Consider the following 19,110-nt stretch of genomic DNA (forward strand, 5'->3'; position numbering starts at 1 on the left):
ATTACCTAAATGTTAATCCTGTAAAATTTACCTGACACTCCACTATAGGAATTTTTTCTAAGTTCCATTTTACAAGCTATCTTTCTAATAGTCTTTTTCTTTGTATCTGTGATTGACAGCTTTATTGACATTGATTAATATACCCCAGACCCCAGTGATGAATTCTAAAAGTGTCAGAAGTTTCACATATTTCTAAACTTTTTATTGCATCCACCCTAATGTCTTTCTAATGACAATTTTAAAATTAATATATTTTCGTTTATGTCAGTAATATATTAACAAAGATTATTAAAACAAGGGTGTACCGCTATCTTAAAATTCTAAGTATTAAAATTTACAATGTAAAACATTAAAAAGAAACAACAGGAGACATACATACACCAAAAAACATTCTACAACTTTTAAAGCAGTACTACTCTTAATAGCTCTAAGCGAGAAATGATCCAAATGCCTAGCAACAAAAGAATGGATAAATTAACTGTCACATATTCATGCAATGAAATGCTATAGATCAATGAAAGCAATCAGAGAAGTCAATACATAATGAATGAGTATTGCTGCTGCTGCTGCTGCTGCTGCTGCTGCTGCTATGTCAATTCAGTCATATTCGACTTTGTGTGACCCCATAGACGGCAGCCCACAAGGCTCTCCCATCCCTGGGATTATCCAGGCAAGAACAAACACTGGAGTGAGTTGCCATCTCCTTCTCCAATGCATGAAACTGAAAAGTGAAAGTGAAGTCACTCAGTCGTGTCTGACTCTGCGACCCCATGGACTGCAGCCTACCAGGCTCCTCTGTCCATGGGATTTTCCAGGCAAGAGTACTGGAGTGGGGTGCCATCGCCATGTTTCTACACTGGCACCTTACATAATTTTAAGCATTATTCTTACCCTCCTTCATCTGTCTTAACAATTAAGGACTATGTTTATGCAAAATAGACAAACTATGTGGTAAAAAAAAAAAAGTTACATCAGATTAAACAAAGATAAAATAAATCTTGCACATTTTACGCCTTAAAATGCTGAGAAACTGAATAACATATTACCTTCTATTTTCAAACTTTTATTCAACTATACATGAACGTCACTCATGTATAGTTCATGAGCGGTCAAAAACTGAACAACACCATGTAGTCAGCAGCCATATTGAGTCAGAAATTATCAATATAACAGAAGTACAAGACGATGCCAACTTTCCTTCCTCTCCGTGTTTCTCAGCATGTAGATCAGAGGGTTGAACATTGGGGCAATGATGATGTAAAAAAGAGCTAACATTTTATCTTCTGGGAAATTTGTGGCTTGTCTGATATAAATGAATGATGTAGGTGTGAAAAACAGGACTACAACTGTGATATGAGAACTGCCAGTGGAGAAAGCTTTGTTGTGGCTCTGCATGGAATATGCCTTGATGCCAAACAATATAAAAAAGTAAGACAGCATCAAGACAGCAAAGGTCACCAAAACAACTAGACCTGAGTTAGCAATCAGTAAGAAACTTACCATGCATGTATTCAAGCAGACCAGATTCAGCAAAGAATATACCTCACAGAAGTAGTGATCTAACTCATTGGGGCCACAGAAGGGTAAGAAGATGGTGAAAAGAAACTGACTGGCAGAGTGTATAAATGCCCCAGTACAGCAGGCAATGATGATGGCATTACACCTCTGTCTACTCATGCCGACGGTGTAGTGCAGGGGCTTACAGATGGCCACCTAACGGTCATAGGCCATTCCAGTGAGATTAAAGATCTCAATGCCTCGAAAGAAATGCATGGTAAAGAGCTGTGCCATGCAGTTACTATAGGAAATGGTCCTGATTACTGAAAGTAGGTCAGTTATTAGCTTGGCTATCACCATAGATGTGTAGCAAAGGACACAGTTCAGTTCAGTTCAGCCACTCAGTCGTGTCTGACTCTTTGCAACTCCATGAATAGGAGCATGCCAGGCCTTCTTGTCCATCACCTAATCCTGGAGTTCACTCAAACTCATGTCCATCGAATCTGTGATGCCATCCAGCCATCTCATCCTCAGTCATCTCCTTCTCCTCCTGCCCCAAATACCTCCCAGAATCAAAGTCTTTTCCAATGGGTCAAATATTCGCCTGAGGTGGCCAAAGTACTGGAGTTTCAGCCGTAGCATCATTCCTTCCAAAGAAATCACAGGACTGATCTCCTTCACCATGGACTGGTTGGATGTCCTTGCAATCCAAGGGACTCTCAAGTGTCTTCTCCAACACCATAGTTAAAAAGCATCAATTCTTCGGCTCTCAGCTTTCTTCACAGTCCAACTCTCACATTCAGACATAACCACTGTAAAAACCATAGCCTGATTCAGTTCAGTTCAATTCAGTCGCTCAGTCATGTCCGAATCTTTGAGACCCCATGAATCGCAGCATGCCAGGCCTCCCTGTTCATCACAATCTCCCAGAGTTCACTCAGACTCAGGTCCATCTCACTTTCATCAAGAGGCTTTTTAGTTTCTCTTCACTTTCTGCCATAAGGGTGGTGTCATCTGCATATCTGAGGTTATTGATATTCTCCCAGCAATCTTGATTTCTGCTTGTGTTTCTTCCAGTCCAGCAGTTCTCATGATGTACTCTGCATAGAAGTTAAATAAGCAGGGTGACAATATACAGCCTCGACGTACTCCTTTTCCTATTTGGAACCAGTCTGTTGTTCCATGTCCAGTTCTAACTGTCCTTTCCTGACCTGCATACAGATTTCTCAAGAGGCAGGTCAGGTGGTCTGGTATTCCCATCTCTTTCAGAATTTTCCACATTTTATTGTGATCCACACTGTCAAAGGCTTTGCATAGTCAATAAAGCCAAAATAGATGTTTTTCTGGAACTCTCTTGCTTTTTTCATGATCCAGTGGACGTTGACAATTTGATCTCTGGTTCCTCTGCCTTTTCAAAAACCAGCTTGAACGTCAGGGAGTTCACGGTTCACGTATTGCTGAAGCCTGGCTTGGAGAATTTTGAGCATTACTTTACTAGCATGTGAGATGAGTGCAATTGTGCGGTAGTTTGAGCATTCTTTGGTGTTGCCTTTCTTTGGAATTGGAATGAAAACTGACCTTTTCCAGTCCTGTGGCCACTGCTGAGTTTTCCAAACTTGCTGGCATATTGAGTGCAGCACTTTCACAGCGTCATCTTAAGGGTTTGAAACAGCTCAATTGGAATTCTATCACCTCCACTAGCTTTGTTCGTAGTGATGCTTTCTAAGGCCCACTTGACTTCACATTCCAAGATGTCTGGTTCTAGATTAGTGATCACATCGTCATGACTATCTTGGTAGTGAAGATCTTTTTTGTACAGTTCTTCCGTGTTTTCTTGCCACCTCTTCTTAATATCTTCTGCTTCTGTTAGGTCCATACCATTTCTGTCCTTTATCGAGCCCATCTTTACATGAAATGTTCCCTTGGTATCTCTCATTTTTTTTTTTTCTTTGAAGAGATCTCTAGTCTTTCCCAATCTGTTGTTTTCCTCTATTTCTTTGCATTGATCGCTGAAGAAGGCTTTCTTATCTCTTCTTGCTATTCTTTGGAACTCTGCATTTAGATGCCTATATCTTCCGGGGTCCAGCCCTGGTGGATCCAGGGAATTCGAAAGGTGGACAGCGTTGGCGAGGAAAACTTATTTATTGATATAAGATTAGATCAAGAAACAACACTGTAGTAGGAAAATTAAGTGGAGGAAGAGGGCTGAATAACTTGGATTATGTGGAAGACCAATAAAATTCCAGACAAGGAATTTGCACCATCTATGTTGGGCCACCAGCACTTGCTTGAATATCTAAGGGTGCCTCACCTTAGGCTCCCTTTCACGTGGCTCTTAACAGCCAGGGCAAGTAAGTAGACTTGGAGAGCCTCCACGCCTCAGATGGGAATTCAGCCTGAAATTAAAGTAAAGAGGAAAAGGAGGGAGAGGGAGAAACAGAGGGAGAGACGCGTGGGAAACCAGTCCAGTGACTTGCTCTAACCCTATTATCTAGAAAGGCCTTTTATACCTTTTTTTGATTGTACATAGAGATCAATGGGTAATACAAAATTATGCAGCGTTAGCAGTCCAGACTCTTATCAAAACCAGGCTTTTCTCTCTACATACCTAATTGTATACACAAGTCTTAGGTGATTTACATCATCTTCTGGCCAGAAAGGGCCAATTAACATTTTACAGCCTTTTTTCTGATAAGGGTTTGTCAACCAGAAGACTTATTTGTGGTGATCTTCCCAAAGTCTGGTGCCACTCTCAGAAAGTACTAAATAAACTTACATTCTTACATAGCAAGGACACAAGAGCAGTGCAAAGAGAAGTAATTAACTCAGAAGTCTAGTGTTGCTAACATCAAAACTACTATATATCTTTTTCCATATCCTGTTTACATTGATTAACATCCTCCCAGGTGCCTAAAAGATAAAGAATATGGAGGCCTGGCAGCAGTCATGGAGTAAACAGTGAAAACCCTCTACCAATATAATTTTTAACTCTTTAGAAAAGGCTCTGTATCTTTAAGGTGCTTTTAAGCTTTGTGCTTCTCACGGTTGGGGGGCTGTAAGCAATTCATAAGCTGTAAGAGGTCCAGGGAACATGTTAGGCAAGCTAGAGAGCTATCAGAGGGGATGAAACATCCCTTTCAAATGCAGAAGACTAAAGCCCTGAGTTGACTTTTTCCAGAGAATATCAGGAGAGTGGAAAAGCAGGCAGATTCTTATTTTGGGGGGGGGGGGGTGGATGCTCAGGAAATTCCAGGGGGAAAACCTGAGGTCTGATTAGCCTTGCCATCAGAGCGCTTGCCGCATGACCTTGTCACTGGTGGAATTCCTCACGCTGGCTCCCGGCATATATCTTTCCTTTTCTCCTTTGCTTTTCGCCTCTCTTCTCTTCACTTCACAGCTATTTGTAAGGCCTCCCCAGACAGCCATTTTGCTTTTTTGCATTTCTTTTCCATGGGAATCATCTTGATACCTGTCTCCTGCACAATGTCACGAACCTCCATCCATAGTTCGTCAGGCACTCTATCTATCAGAGCTAGGCCCTTAAATCTATTTCTCACTTCCACTGTATAATCATAAGAGATTATACCATACCTGAATGGTCTAGCGGTTTTCCCTACTTTCTTCAATTTGAGTCTGAATTTGGTAATAGGAGTTCATGATCTGAGCCACAGTCAGCTCCTGGTCTTGTTTTTGTTGACTGTATAGAGCTTCTCCATCTTTGGCTGCATAGAATATAATCAATCTGATTTCGGTGTTGACCATCTGGTGATGTCCATGTGTAGAATCTTCTCTTGTGCTGTAGGAAGATGGTGTTTGCTATGACCAGTGCATTTTCTTGGCAAAACTCTATTACTCTTTGCCCTGCTTCATTCCGTATTCCAAGGCCAAATTTGCCTGTTACTTCAGGTGTTTCTTGACTTCCTACTTTTGGTTTCCAGTCCCCTATAATGAAAAAGATATATTTTTTGGGTGTTAGTTCTAAAAGGTCTTGTAGGTCTTCATAAAACCATTCAACTTCAGCTTCTTCAGCATTACTGGTTGGGGCATAGACTTGGATAACTCTCATATTGACTGGTTTGCCTTGGAGACAAACTGAGATCATTCTGTCATTTTTGAGATTGCATTCAAGTACTGCATTTCTGACTCTTTTGTTGACCATGATGGCTACTCCATTTCTTCTGAGGGATTCTGCCCGCAGTAGTAGATATAATGGTCAGCTGAGTTAAATTCACCCATTCCAGTCCATTTTAGTTTGCTGATTCCTAGAACGTCAATGTTCACCCTTTCCATCTCTTGTTTGACCACTTCCAATTTGCCTTGATTCATGGACCTGACATTCCAGGTTCCTATGCAATATTGCTCTTTACAGCATCGGATCTTGCTTCTATCACCAGTCACATCCACAACTGGGTATTGTTTTTGCTTTGACTCTATCCCTTCGTTCTTTCTGTAGTTATTTCTCCACTGATCTCCAGTAGCATATTGGGCACCTAATGACCTGGGGAGTTCCTCTTTTGATATCTTATCATATTGCCTTTTCATACTGTTCATGGGGTTCTCAAAGCAAAAATATTGAAGTGGCTTGCCATTCCCTTCTCCAGTGCACCACGTTCTGTCAGACCTCTCCACCATGACCCACCCGTCTTGGGTTGCCCTGCAGGCATGACTTGATTTCATTGAGTTAGACAAGGCTGTGGTCCTAGTGTGATTAGATTGACTAGTTTTCTGTGAGTATGGTTTCAGTGTGTCTGCCCTCTGAGGCCCTCTTGCAACACCTACCATCTTACTTGGGATTCTCTTACCTTGGACGTGGGGGTATCTCTTCACAGCTGCTCCAGCAAAGCACAGCTGCTGCTCCTTACCTTGGATGAGTGGTATCTCCTTACCACCACTGTTCCTGACCTTCAACATGGGATGGCTCCTCTAGGCCCTCCTTCGCCTGCAGACCATTGTTGGTAAAGCAATGTCTTTGCTTTTTAATATGCTATATAGGCTGGTCATAGCTTTCCTTCAAAGGAGTAAGAGTCTTTTAATTTCATAACTTATATGCAGAGTACATCAGGAGAAATGCTGGACTGGAAGAAACACAAGCTGGAATCAAGATTGCCGGGAGAAATATCAATAGCCTCAGATATGCAGATGACACCACCCTTATGGTGGAAAGTGAAGAGGAGCTAAAAAGCCTCTTGAGGAAAGTGAAAGAGGAAAGTGAAAAAGTTGGCTTAAAGCTCAACATTCGGAAAATGAAGATCATGGCATCTGGTCCCATCACTTCATGGGAAATAGATGGGAAAACAGTGGAAACAGTGTCAGAATTTATTTTGGGGGGCTCCAAAATCACTGCAGATGGTGACTGCAGCCATGAAATTAAAAGACGCTTACTCCTTGGAAGAAAAGCTATGACCAACCTAGATAGTATATTCAAAAGCAGAGACATTACTTTGCCAACAAAATCTGTCTAGTCAAGGCTATGACATTTCCAGTGGTAATGTATGGATGTGAGAGTCAGACTGTGAAGAAGGCTGAGCGCCGAAGAATTGCTGCTTCTGAACTGCGGTGCTGGAGAAGACTCTTTAGAGTCCCTTGGACTGCAAGGAGATCCAACCAGTCCATTCTGAAGATCAGCCCTGGGTGTTCTTTGGAAGGAATGATGCTAAAGCTGAAACTCCAGTATTTTGGTCACCTCGTGCGAAGTATTGACTCATTGGAAAAGACTCTGACATTGGAGAGATTGGGGGCAGGAGGAGAAGAGGACAACAGAAGATGAGATGGCTAGATGCATCACTGACTTGATGGATGTGAGTCTGAGTGAACTCAGGGAGTTGGTGCTGGACAGGGAGAGCTGGAGTTCTGTGATTCATGGGGTCACAAAGACTCGGAAATGACTGAGAGACTGAAATTAACTGAACTGAATCACCATCTGCAGTGATTTTGGAGCCCCCTCAAAAATAGTCTAACACTCTTTCCACTGATTCCCCATCTATTTCCCACGAAGTGATGGGACCAGATGCCATGATCTTAGTTTCTGAATGTTGAGCTTTAAGCCAACTTTTTAACTCTCCTCTTTCACTTTCATCAAGAGGCTTTTTAGCTTCTCTTCACTTTCTGCCATGAGGGTGGTGTTATCTGCATATATGAGGTTATTGATATTTCTCCCGGCAATCTTGATTCCAGCTTGTGTTTCTTCCAGTCCAGCGTTTCTCATGATGTACTCTGCATATAAGTTAAATAAGCAGGGTGACAATATACAGCCTTGAGGTACTCCTCTTCCCATTTAGAAACAATCTGTTGTTCCATGTCCAGTCCTAACTGTTGCTTCCTGACCTGCATACAGATTTCTCAAGAGGCAGGTCAGGTGGTCTGGTATTTCCATCTCTTTCAGAATTTTTCCACAGTTTATTGTGGTCCATGCAGTCAAAGGCTTTGGCATAATCAATAAAGCAGAAATAGATGTTTTGCTGGAACTCTTGTTTTTTCCATGATCCAGCGTATGTTGGCAATTTGATCTCTGGTTCCTCTGCCTTTTCTAAAACCAGCTTGAACATCTGGAAGTTCACAGTTCACGTATTGTTGAAGCCTGGCTTGGGGAATTTTGAGCATTACTTTACTAGCATGTGAGATGAGTGCAATTGTGCGGTAGTTTGAGCATTCTTTGGCATTGCCTTTCTTTGGGATTGGAATGAAAACCTGACCTTTTCCATCCTGTGGCCACTGCTGAGTTTTCCCAATTTGCTGGCATATTGAGTGCAGCACTTTCACAGCATCATCTTTCAGGATTTGAAATAGCTCAACTGGAATTCCATCCCCTCCACTAGCTTTGTTCATGGTGATGCTTCCTAAGGCCCACTTGACTTCACATTTCACCATGTCTGGCTCTAGGTGAGTGAGCAAACCATCGTGATTATCTGGATTGTGAAGATCTTTTTTGTGCAGTTCTGTGTATTCTTGCCACTTCTTCTTAGTATCTTTTGCTTCTGTTAGTTCCATATGATTTCTGTCCTTTATTGAGCCCATCTTTGCATGAATGTTTCCCTTGGTATCTCTAATTTTTTGAAGAGCTCTCTAATCTTTCCCATTCTGTTGTTTTCCTCTGTTTCTTTTCATTGATCACTGAGGAAGGCTTTCTTACCTTTCCTTGCTATTCTTTGGAACTCGACATTCCGATGCTTATATCTTTCCTTTTCTCCTTTGCTTTTCACTACTCTTCTTTTCACAGCTATTTGTATTGCCTCCTTAGACAGCCATTTTGCTTTGAGAGATAATTAAAGAAAAAATACATGGGTTGCTCAATGAGCTGACTGCAGGTGATAGAAATCATGATGAGCACATTTCGTATCCAAATAGCGATGTAGCAAAATAAAAACAAGATGAAGCAAAAGATTTCAGTGTTCTTGTTTTGGGAAAGTTTCAAAAGAATAAATACAGTGACATTATTGCATTTTTCCATGGTTAGTTTGATGGAACACGTAAATCACCTGAAATGATATAATTCATGAACCAATATTTAGAAGTGCTTATTGAGAAGAGGATCCTATGATTTTAAAGTCATTAATTATTAATAGGTTTAATAGGACTCATTTAAGTGTCTCTGAATAAAATCAGATACTCAAAATACTCTCTACTAAGAATCTGTGTTAATGTATACTGACTAATTTATGTTAGTTCTTCCAGCAAATTGTGATCAGCAACTGTGTTAGTCGACATAAATGTCTTTTATCAATCCACAATAGAGTTTTGAATGTTTCTGAAAAGATGACAGTGGTTGGTTAACAATGTGCTCCATCAAAAACTTTTAAAATAATAAATCATAAAAATAAGCTAGGATAAATTCTTTTCAGATGTTTTCATGGTGTCTGCATTTTCATACTATATATTTTCATAATCAGCCTCATACTTGGCTTCTTGATCAATTTCTGTTTAGATGTACCAATCAATTCTCCCTATGATGAATAAGTTAACTTTGTTACCTACATGGTGAATAATTGCATTGTAATAGAAATAGAATTTTAAAATAAATAAAATTTGTTTCCATAGCAGAATTTTAAGATCTTTGCTAAATTAAAATAAACTAATTTTAGGAATTTGTTTAAAGACAAATTTATTGAGAAGTAGCTTCTGATCAGTCCCCATATCAGACCATGGTATATTAGCCAGTAAGTAGAAAGGCTGTTCATTTCAGTTTGAATAAAATAATAATGTTGAATATACTACTAGCTTGAAGCATTCACTATGTATTTCAAATATGTCTTTTATCATGACTAAAAATATTAAAGCATTTATATAATTTAAATTTCTTTCTAAAGAAAAATTAGGAATAATATCAGAAAAGTCAATTAATCAATTTGCATTTATTAGGTGTTTACTAAAAATTTTCCTTGAAGGTTAGGTGTCTTTTTATCCAGAAGGCTACAGCTATTCTTAATTTCTTACCTGGCATTCTTCCTTGATTCATCTTCCTCATTGACATAAGAGTACTATGATTAACTTCACATATTTTAATGTCTTTAAAAATAATGATTACAATCTAATGATTCATTATATTTTTGGGATATCCCTCATTATATGTCTTAACTAAGCCACTAAATTCAGACATAAATTTTGCAAGGTAGTTAATGTATTTAATCTTTTTCTTTTTTTTAAATCCCAAAAAAATATTCTTTAGAATTCAGATTGACTCTGGGAAAATTTTGATCACAGGTGAGAAAGATTTTTTAAAAAATCATAAAATAGTGTACACATGGCAAGTTGAGTGTGTTAAAATAAATGTACACAGAAATAAATTATGTTCAGGGGTTAAATAATTGTATATAATAACATATCTAGTATGCAGCAAACTAGGGTTTATTTCTGACTTCATTGCCTATTTTACAACATTTCAAAAATATTGAAAAACAAAGAAAAAGCAAAGCAACAAGATAGATTTAACATTAACCCCACTTCACCGCACTCTGAAATTTGCATAGATTTCTTAAACCTTCTAGATAAACTATGATACCTCCTGAATCAATCATTGTTCCATTCTAGTCACAAAAACTTAAATTTTAAAAATGTGTAAATGGAAACACAGAACATAGTTAGGCTAAAGTCTCTATGAGAAACCACAAACCAAGTCAGCTCTGAACTGTCATAAATAAGCCACTCAAAAATGTAACAAGCATACATTTAATCTTTAGGAAGCAATTTCATATTCTTTCAAGTGAGAGCACTAGCAGTGCATCTCAACTCTTAGCCATGTAAAATAATAGGCAGGAGAAATGTATTTAGGAGCATGTCTTAACATTGCCACTTCTTATATCTGTGAACTTGAAAACTCCTGGCTCTGTGAAATGAAGAAATTAGCTTCATTGTTTTAATAGCCCTTTCTGTTATTATGTCTTTTTCAGTGTAAAAATTAGCTTAATATTGTTTAAAGTTTTACTGACCTTCTCCTTTGAGTTATAACAATGAGTCTTTTTTTTTAATATGCAGTCATCCTGCAGTATTATTTTATGACTTTGATCTTATTTTTCCAGAATCTGTTATTCCACCCTCAGTTTACTCTCAGATCTTCCTTGAATTTCCTGGTCCCTTAATCAAAAACTTTCCTAGTCTATAGAATTCACAATAAAGCATATTTTAAAAGCAACAGCTAATTAATATTTTTTTAACCCAGTAGTTTAAAATATATTGCAACAAATATCACATGTTTATGGAAGCTCCTGGCAAGAAAGAAAAAGACATAATTTACTCACATATTTTCCTCTGCACTTATTTTGAATCTATTCTTCTTGTATAGTTTCTGTCCTGTCTTCATTGAAATAATAGTCATCCTTTAACTGCTCAAGTGATTTCCTTTCAAGTTTCTAACTTGAATGCTACTGCTGAGTTTCACTTTCTAATTTTCCCCATCTGTAAATAAAGAGTACAACATTTACATAATTTAGTTAACTACTGTCAAATCAAATAAAATAAATGATGGGGGTTTATTCCACAGAAAAAAAAGCTTGAGGGTAAGAAGAGTATTTTGTTATCCCAAACTAGTCAAATGGACTTTTATAGACTCTCTATTTATATTACCACATCATTCCTGAGGGGTTTAGGCACAAAACTCTGTAAAGTTTTAAGTAAACTTTATATCCTTAAGGTATACATATTTCTTCCCAAAAGGTTGCTTACTTAGTTCAAGTTAATTATGTATATTGGGTTTCCCAGGTGGCTCAGTGTTAAAGAATACACCTGCCAATGCAGAACATGTGAGTTTGATCTCTGGGTCAGGAAGATACCCTGAAGAAGGAAATGGCAACCCACTCCAGTATTCTTGCCTGGAAATCCCATGGAAAGAGGAGCTTAACAGGCTACAGTCCATGGGGTCGCAAAGATTCAGACATGGCTTAGCGACTAAACAACAACAATAATTATATGTGTGTTCCCAAATAATCCACTCACCAGTTTCCTTTTAGATCTAAGTTATCAGAGCAACTCTAGAATTTGATTATAAATGCCCTGCAAAAGAGGTAAACCTGAACCATGTTAGAATCCCTTAATGACTAAGATCTGCTATTTATGCAATTTGAGTTTCTTTTCTCCTTGCTATTATATGAGGTAACCTATAGTCAGTCCTTCTGTTAAATTTTCATCCATCCTCATGTAGTGTTTTCATCTTTGTCTCCAAGGGGGCAAAATGAATGTTCTTTAATGTATTTCCAGTTAAGATGAATTTTTCTGGAAAACTACAGATATATAGAACTTTCTTTCATATCTTTCTAGGTTTACAAAAAACTTATTAGACTAATTTGTCAACAGTGGAGTCGAGCATTGTGTAATTTTGCTCTCATAACTTTTCAACAGCTTTTCCTCTTTTTACGTCTATATTAAAACTAATGCTTGCTTCTGCTCTGCTCTGTGAGCCTCATTAGTAATAGCAAATATTTACTATCTGTAAGGTATGAGCTAACTAATGAGGTTTAGCTTATTAATCTTTATAACAACCCTAAGAGGTAGATAACTCTTATCAGCTCCATTGCACAGATGAAGAAACTGGGGTGTAAAAAGTATGTTAACAAGTGATCCTCAAGAGATAGAAGTTATCGTAGTCTTTGATGGTGAATACAGAAAGCACTAAACTTAACTTTCTTCTTATTATTTTTTTTTCCTTTTTCATTATAGTATTCGTTTTAATATAATAGTGACTTAATTACTATAACCCAGATGATTTTTAGGCATGTAACCCTGATCACATCATCTCAAAATCCAACAAAATTAACTACATTTTCCATTCAATTTTTTGTAAGTAGAATTGGTGTTTGATTAGCAGCTATTTTGAATCTAGAAGTCCTATTTATGTCACATTATAAAACAGTACCAGTGGAATAATTAATCTGTAAAATAATTTATTGTTCTCTGATTCCACATATATCTCATCTAGCTGCCCCTCCCCCATCTTTTTGTTGTTGTTGTTGTTGTTGTTGTTGTTGTTAAGATGTAGAGAAGGCAATGGCAACCCACTCCCGTACTCTTGCCTGGAAAATCCCATACACGGAGGAGCCTGGTGGGCTGCAGTCCATGGGATCGCTGAGAGTTGGACACGACTGAGCGACTTCACTTTCACTTTTCATTTTCATGCATTGGAGAAAGAAATGGCAACCCACTCCAGCGGAGAATCCCAGAGATGGAGGGAGCCTGATGAGCTTCCATTTATGGGGTCACAGAGTCGAACATGACTGAAGCGACTTAGCAGTAGCAGCAGCAGTTGTTAAGATGTGGTTAGAATGTTTAACACTAAACTCTTACAGCATTTTTCATTTTACATCCCTCAGAATATAGATTAAGAGACTGAACATAGGAGGAATAATGATGTAGAGAGAGAAGAATACTAAATGAAACATGGTGCGCTGGACTGAATTGTGGAATATAAAGAAAATGTGAATATAATGGCTGCATCAAAGAGATATATGATTCCCATTCTCACTGCAGCATTATTCACAATAACCACAACACGGAAACTACCTATGTGTCCACTGTCAGAAGAATGGATAAATAAATTGTGATATATGCATGTATGTGTATATGCATATACAAAAGAAGGAAATCTTACCATGTTAATAACATAGATGGAACTTGAGAGCATTATAATAAAGAAGTAAGACAGATGCATAAAGGCAAATACCATATAATTGTACTTATATGTGAAAACTTAAAAAAAGAAAAGCAAAACAAACTTGAATTCATAGATTCAGGGAATAGATTGCTGGTTGCCAGAGGTGGGTGGAAGGAGTGTGACAAAAAATGGGTGGAGAGAGTCAAAAAGTCCAAAGTTGCAGTTATCAAATTTATTTATAAAATAAATAAATCCTTCCTGGATATATAGTGTATAGAATGATGGTTTTAGTTAACAATATTGTATCTTACATTTGAAAATTGCCAAGAAAGTAAATATTGAACATACTTATCACAAGAAAAAAATGCAAATTTGTGGGGTGATGAATGTCAATGGCTTATTTTGGTGATCACTTAAATATACCAGTTCAGTTCAGTTCAGTCACACAGTGGTGTCCGACTCTTTGCAACCCCATGAATCGCAGCATGCCAGGCCTCTCTGTCCATCACCAACTCCCGGAGTATACCCAAACTCATGTCCATTGAGTCGGTGATGCCATCCAGCCATCTCATCCTCTGTTGTCCCCTTCTCCTCCTGCTCCCAATCACTCCCAGCATCAGGGCCTTTTCCAATGAGTCAACTCTTTGCATGAGGTGGCCAAAGTATTGGAGTTTCAGCTTCAGCATCAGTCCTGCTAATGGACACCCAGGATTGATTTCCTTTAAGGTGGACTGGATGGATCTCCTTGCAGTATTTTATATATATAAAATTTATGCACTAAAAGTTAATTATGTAGTTATATGTTAATATACTTCAATTTGAAAAATGATGTCAACTTATTACTCCTGGTAGCCACTACAAGAAGTACTAAGTAATTTCTGTGGAAATATTTAGGTAAAGTCTCAAGTCTCATTTAGTGGAATTTGTGCTTAGAATTTTACCAGAAAATGTTTTTAGTGCTAGGTCAATACTGTTTCAAATAGGAATTTTGATCACTAATAATGCTCTATAAATAGAAATTCATACTAATAAGGGAAATGCAATAATGAAAACAAATAATTACCTTTTAAAGATGCCAGCTGTTTCAAATCCTGAAAGATGATGCTGTGAAAGTGCTGCACTCAATATGCCAGCAAATTGGGAAAACTCAGCAGTGGCCACAGGACTGGAAAAGGTCAGTTTTCATTCCAATCCCAAAGAAAGGCAATGCTAAAGAATGCTCAAACTACCACACAGTTGCACTCATCTCACATGCTAGTAAATAATGCTCAAAATTCTCCAAGCCAGACTTCAGCAATATGTGAACCGTGAACTTCCAGATGTTCAAGCTGGTTTTAGAAAAGGCAGAGGAACCAGAGATCAAATTGCCAACATCCGCTGGATCATGGAAAAGGAAGAGAGTTCCAGAAAAACATCTATTTCTGCTTCATTGACTATGCCAAAGTCTTTGACTGTGTGGATCACAATAAACTGTGGAAAATTCTGAGAGAGATGGAAATACCAGACCACCTGACCTGCCTCTTGAGAAATTTGTATGCAAGTCAGGAAGCAACAGTTAGAACTGGACATGGAACAACAGACTGGTTCCAAATGGGAAAAGGAGTACGTCAAGGCTGTATATTGTCACCCTGCTTATATAACTTATACGCAGAGTACATCATGAGAAACGCTGGGCTGGAAGAAACACAAGCTGGAATCAAGATTGCTGGGAGAAATATCAATAACCTCAGGTATGCAGATGACACCACCCTTATGGCAGAAAGTGAAGAGGAGCTAAAAAGCCTCTTGATGAAAGTGAAAAAGGAGGTAAAAAAGTTGGCTTAAAGCTCAACATTCAGAAAACGAAGATCATGGCATCTGGTCCCATCACTTCATGGGAAATAAATGGGGAAACAGTAGAAACAGTGTAATATTATTTTTTTGTGGGGGGGGGGGGTGGCTCCAAAATCACTGCACATGGTGACTGCAGCCATGAAATTAAAAGACGCTTACTCCTTGGAAGAAAAGTTATGACCAACCTAGATAGTATATTCAAGAGCAGAGACATTACTTTGCCGACTAAGTTCCATCTAGTCAAGGCTATGGTTTTTCCAGTGGTCATGTATGGATGTGAGAGACAGACTGTGAAGAAGGCTGAGCGCCGAAGAACTGATGCATTTGAACCATGATGTTGAGGGTCCCTTGGACTGCAAGGAGATCCAACCAGTCCATTCTGAAGGAGATCAACCCTGGGATTTCTTTTGAAAGAATGATGTTAAAGATGAAGCTCCAGTACTTTGGCCACCTCATGTGAAGAATTGACTCATTGGAAAAGACTCTGATGCTGGGAAAGATTGGGGGCAGGAGGAGAAGGGAACGACCCAGGGTGAGATGGCTGGATAGCATCACGGACTCGATGGACGTGAGTCTGAGTGAACTCCAGGAGATGGTGATGGACAGGAGGGCCTAGCATGCTGCAATTCATGGGATCGCAAAGAGTTTGACACGACTGAGTGACTGAACTGAACTGAAAGATGCCAGCTAAGGTCCATCTAGTCAAGGCTATGTTTTTTCCAGAAGTCATGTATGGATGTGAGAGTTGAACTATAAAGAAAGTTGAGCACTGAAGAATTGATGCTTTTGAACTGTGGTGTCTGAGAAGACTCTTGATAGTCTCTTGGTCTGCAAGGAGATCCAATCAGACCATCCTAAAGGAAATCAATCTTGAATATTCATTGGAAGTACTGGTGCTGAAGGTGAAACTCCAATAGTTTGGCCACCTGATATGAAGAACTGACTCATTTGAAAAGACCCTGATGCTGGGAAAGATTGAGAGTGGGAGAAGGGGATGACAGAGAATGACATGGTAAAAAGCATTAAGAACATCTGGTCAGATTTAGTCAATATAGATGGGTGTATCATTTAGCTTGCTGATATGTCACAATGGGTGTAAATGCCAAGGCTCAAGGTCTAGTGAAAGTCAGTTCTGTCATCTTGGACCTATTTGACTCTAACCAGTTTTCTTATGGTAGTGTCATTCCTAACAAAATCCGTTTATCTAACTAATTGTAATCCAATTTTAGAAAATCCTGATCATGCATAACTCTTAGTATTTTTCATACCGTTTTTTTGTTTTGTTTTGTTGTTTTACTGAAAACACACTTCCTTTCCTTTAGCAACCAAGAACTAACTTTTATATTAGCATTTTATAGATTGGTGAGCATAAATACCAGTGATAATTTCTAAAACCCTTGCTTTCTTAGAACATTTTCAGATAGCACCAAACATTATTCACTTATGGTCCCAAATCTCCTTAGTTTCTCTGTAAAAGGAAATTAGTGTTTAGTCACAAATGTTTGGAGAAGGAAATGGCAACCCATTCCAGTGTTCTTGCCTGGAGAATCTCAGGGACAGGGAGGCCTGGCGGGCTGCCATCTATGGGGTCGCACAGAGTCGGACATGACTGAAGTGACTTAGCAGCAGCAGCAGTAAATGTTTCAAAATCTTATTTTATTTGGAAATGATCTAACTATTCAATAGACTTCCAACACTTAGCACACTTAGCACAACCCTTAGAGATTTAAGTTATGCCAATCTGGAGAGACTATTTTAGACAGATATTTCTAAAGAATAATTATTCTTAATACAGTTTATATAAAAGCTCATATTTCATTTACTTTTTTTAGAAGTTTCTTCTCTCGAGGTAATTTCCTTGTTGACAAACTTGTAAAAAATATAATATTTAACTTATATTAAACCTAGGTATAATGAAAATATTCCATTTAATGTTAATTACTGAATATTAAATACTGAATGTTAAATATTGAATATTTCCCAGTTCACATGAACTTGGAATTTATTGTTTAATTTAGAATTATTTGATTTGTAAACATTGCCCTTTTTTTAAGCCAATTAAATAGACCTCATTTACAAATTAACTTCAAAAATATTACCCAGAGACAAAGACATACCACAACATATTTAGACAGACACAATGCAAGACCTAGCTTCATTTTCTAAGTTTAGTCATGAATTAGATACTACAATATAAAATTTACTAGTTTATTAAAAAAACAGTTTAAATAAATAAAATTTTTAGTCTTTTCCCCCTTTTTCCTCAGAGTCAGGAGTTAGAGATGGTCTAGATAAGTGTTCCTGAGAGCCCTGGTCTCAAGGCACAGGGAAAGAAAATCAAGCTCTAACAAAATGGTGGAAGGTCTAAACCACATGGTGGCCAGACAAAGCAAAATGGCCATCAAAAATCACAACACAGAACACAGAGTTAAAGCACACACATATAAACCTGGAAGTCCTCATCAGACACTCCCTTAAATAAAAGAATACGGTCTCTCAGAAAACTTCCTATAGAGACACAGAACTTCAGAGAAAGGAAAATATCTCAGGTCTTCAAAAATTTCAAAGTTAGAAAAGGAAGCCACGTTGAAAGAAGAAGGGGGAGGAGGCGGGAGAAGGGAGCAAAAGTGGTGGCCTTACAGACGTCTCCTGCCACCTGGAGATACCCAGGAATTATGGAACTCTACCCTGGGCCTCCAGAGAAAGGAGGATTGGAACTCGGCCCTACCAGAAATCAGACCAGACCAGAACCAGAATTCTAGTTCTCTGCCAAGAGGAGGTGATCAGTCTCTAGCTCAGGCTAAGGGCCCTTCAACCAGATTCCTGTGTCCAGGATCAGCGGACTAGAAAAATGGGGAAGGATAGGAAGGGTTAAGGAGAGGAAAGAGAAAGGGAAGGGGAGAGAGGTCAATAAAGTCTGGGTCACCATTTGTTGCAGGAAGGGGGACCCCTTCCAGGGCCCAAAACTGGGCTCTTGTCTAACACTCGGAAATGAATTGTCCAAGGAATCACATGTGCTGACAAAGCAAGAGATTTTATTGGGAAAGGGAGGAAAGAGAGAGGGAAAGGGAGAGAGGTCAATAAAGTCTCTTGTTCCTTACCAGTCAGAGCACTCTGGCCAGTTGTCCACTTCAGGAGGAGACCAGGGACAAAAGGGTCCCAGCTGTGGCCACTGGGTCTGGGTTTTATGGTGATGGGATTGGTTTCTGGGTGGTCTTTGGCCAATCATTTTAATTCAGAGTCTTTCCTGGTGGTGCACGCATCGCTCAGCCAAGATGGATGCTAACAAGAGGGGTTCTGGGAAGTGGACAGACACACGGTGTCTTCTTTAGACCTTTCCCGAACTCTTCCAGTTGGTGGTGGCTTATTAGTTCTGTATTCCTTATCAGGATCTCCTGTCATAAAACAGCTCATGCAAATGGTTACTTGGTATTTGGCCAGGATGGGTGGTTTCAATTAGTGTGCTTCCCCTAACATAACCATATCTACACCACCATAATACTCCAAAAAACTGATCAAGCTTCCGGCTATTTTGGTATGCACAAATTAGTACTGATTTTGATTTTAAGTTTCTAAACTTCTGTTTTCAATAATTACATTCAAATGATGATAGAATATAAAATCTATGAGATAGTTTTTATTTTGTTTAATTTACATCAATCTCCTTTCTTTTATAAAATTGCTTACATACAAGCTTCTTCACA

General features: G+C 38.6%; 1 pseudogene; it reads right to left on the bottom strand.

Moving 5' to 3' along the window:
* Positions 1-1,161: 1,161 nt before the first annotated feature.
* LOC138092742 (olfactory receptor 4P4-like) lies at positions 1,162-8,944 on the bottom strand (annotated as a pseudogene).
* Between the last annotated feature and the right edge of the window lie 10,166 nt (positions 8,945-19,110).

This window comes from Capricornis sumatraensis, chromosome 16, assembly GCF_032405125.1.
Source record: "Capricornis sumatraensis isolate serow.1 chromosome 16, serow.2, whole genome shotgun sequence".
NCBI classification, from domain to species: domain Eukaryota; kingdom Metazoa; phylum Chordata; class Mammalia; order Artiodactyla; family Bovidae; genus Capricornis; species Capricornis sumatraensis.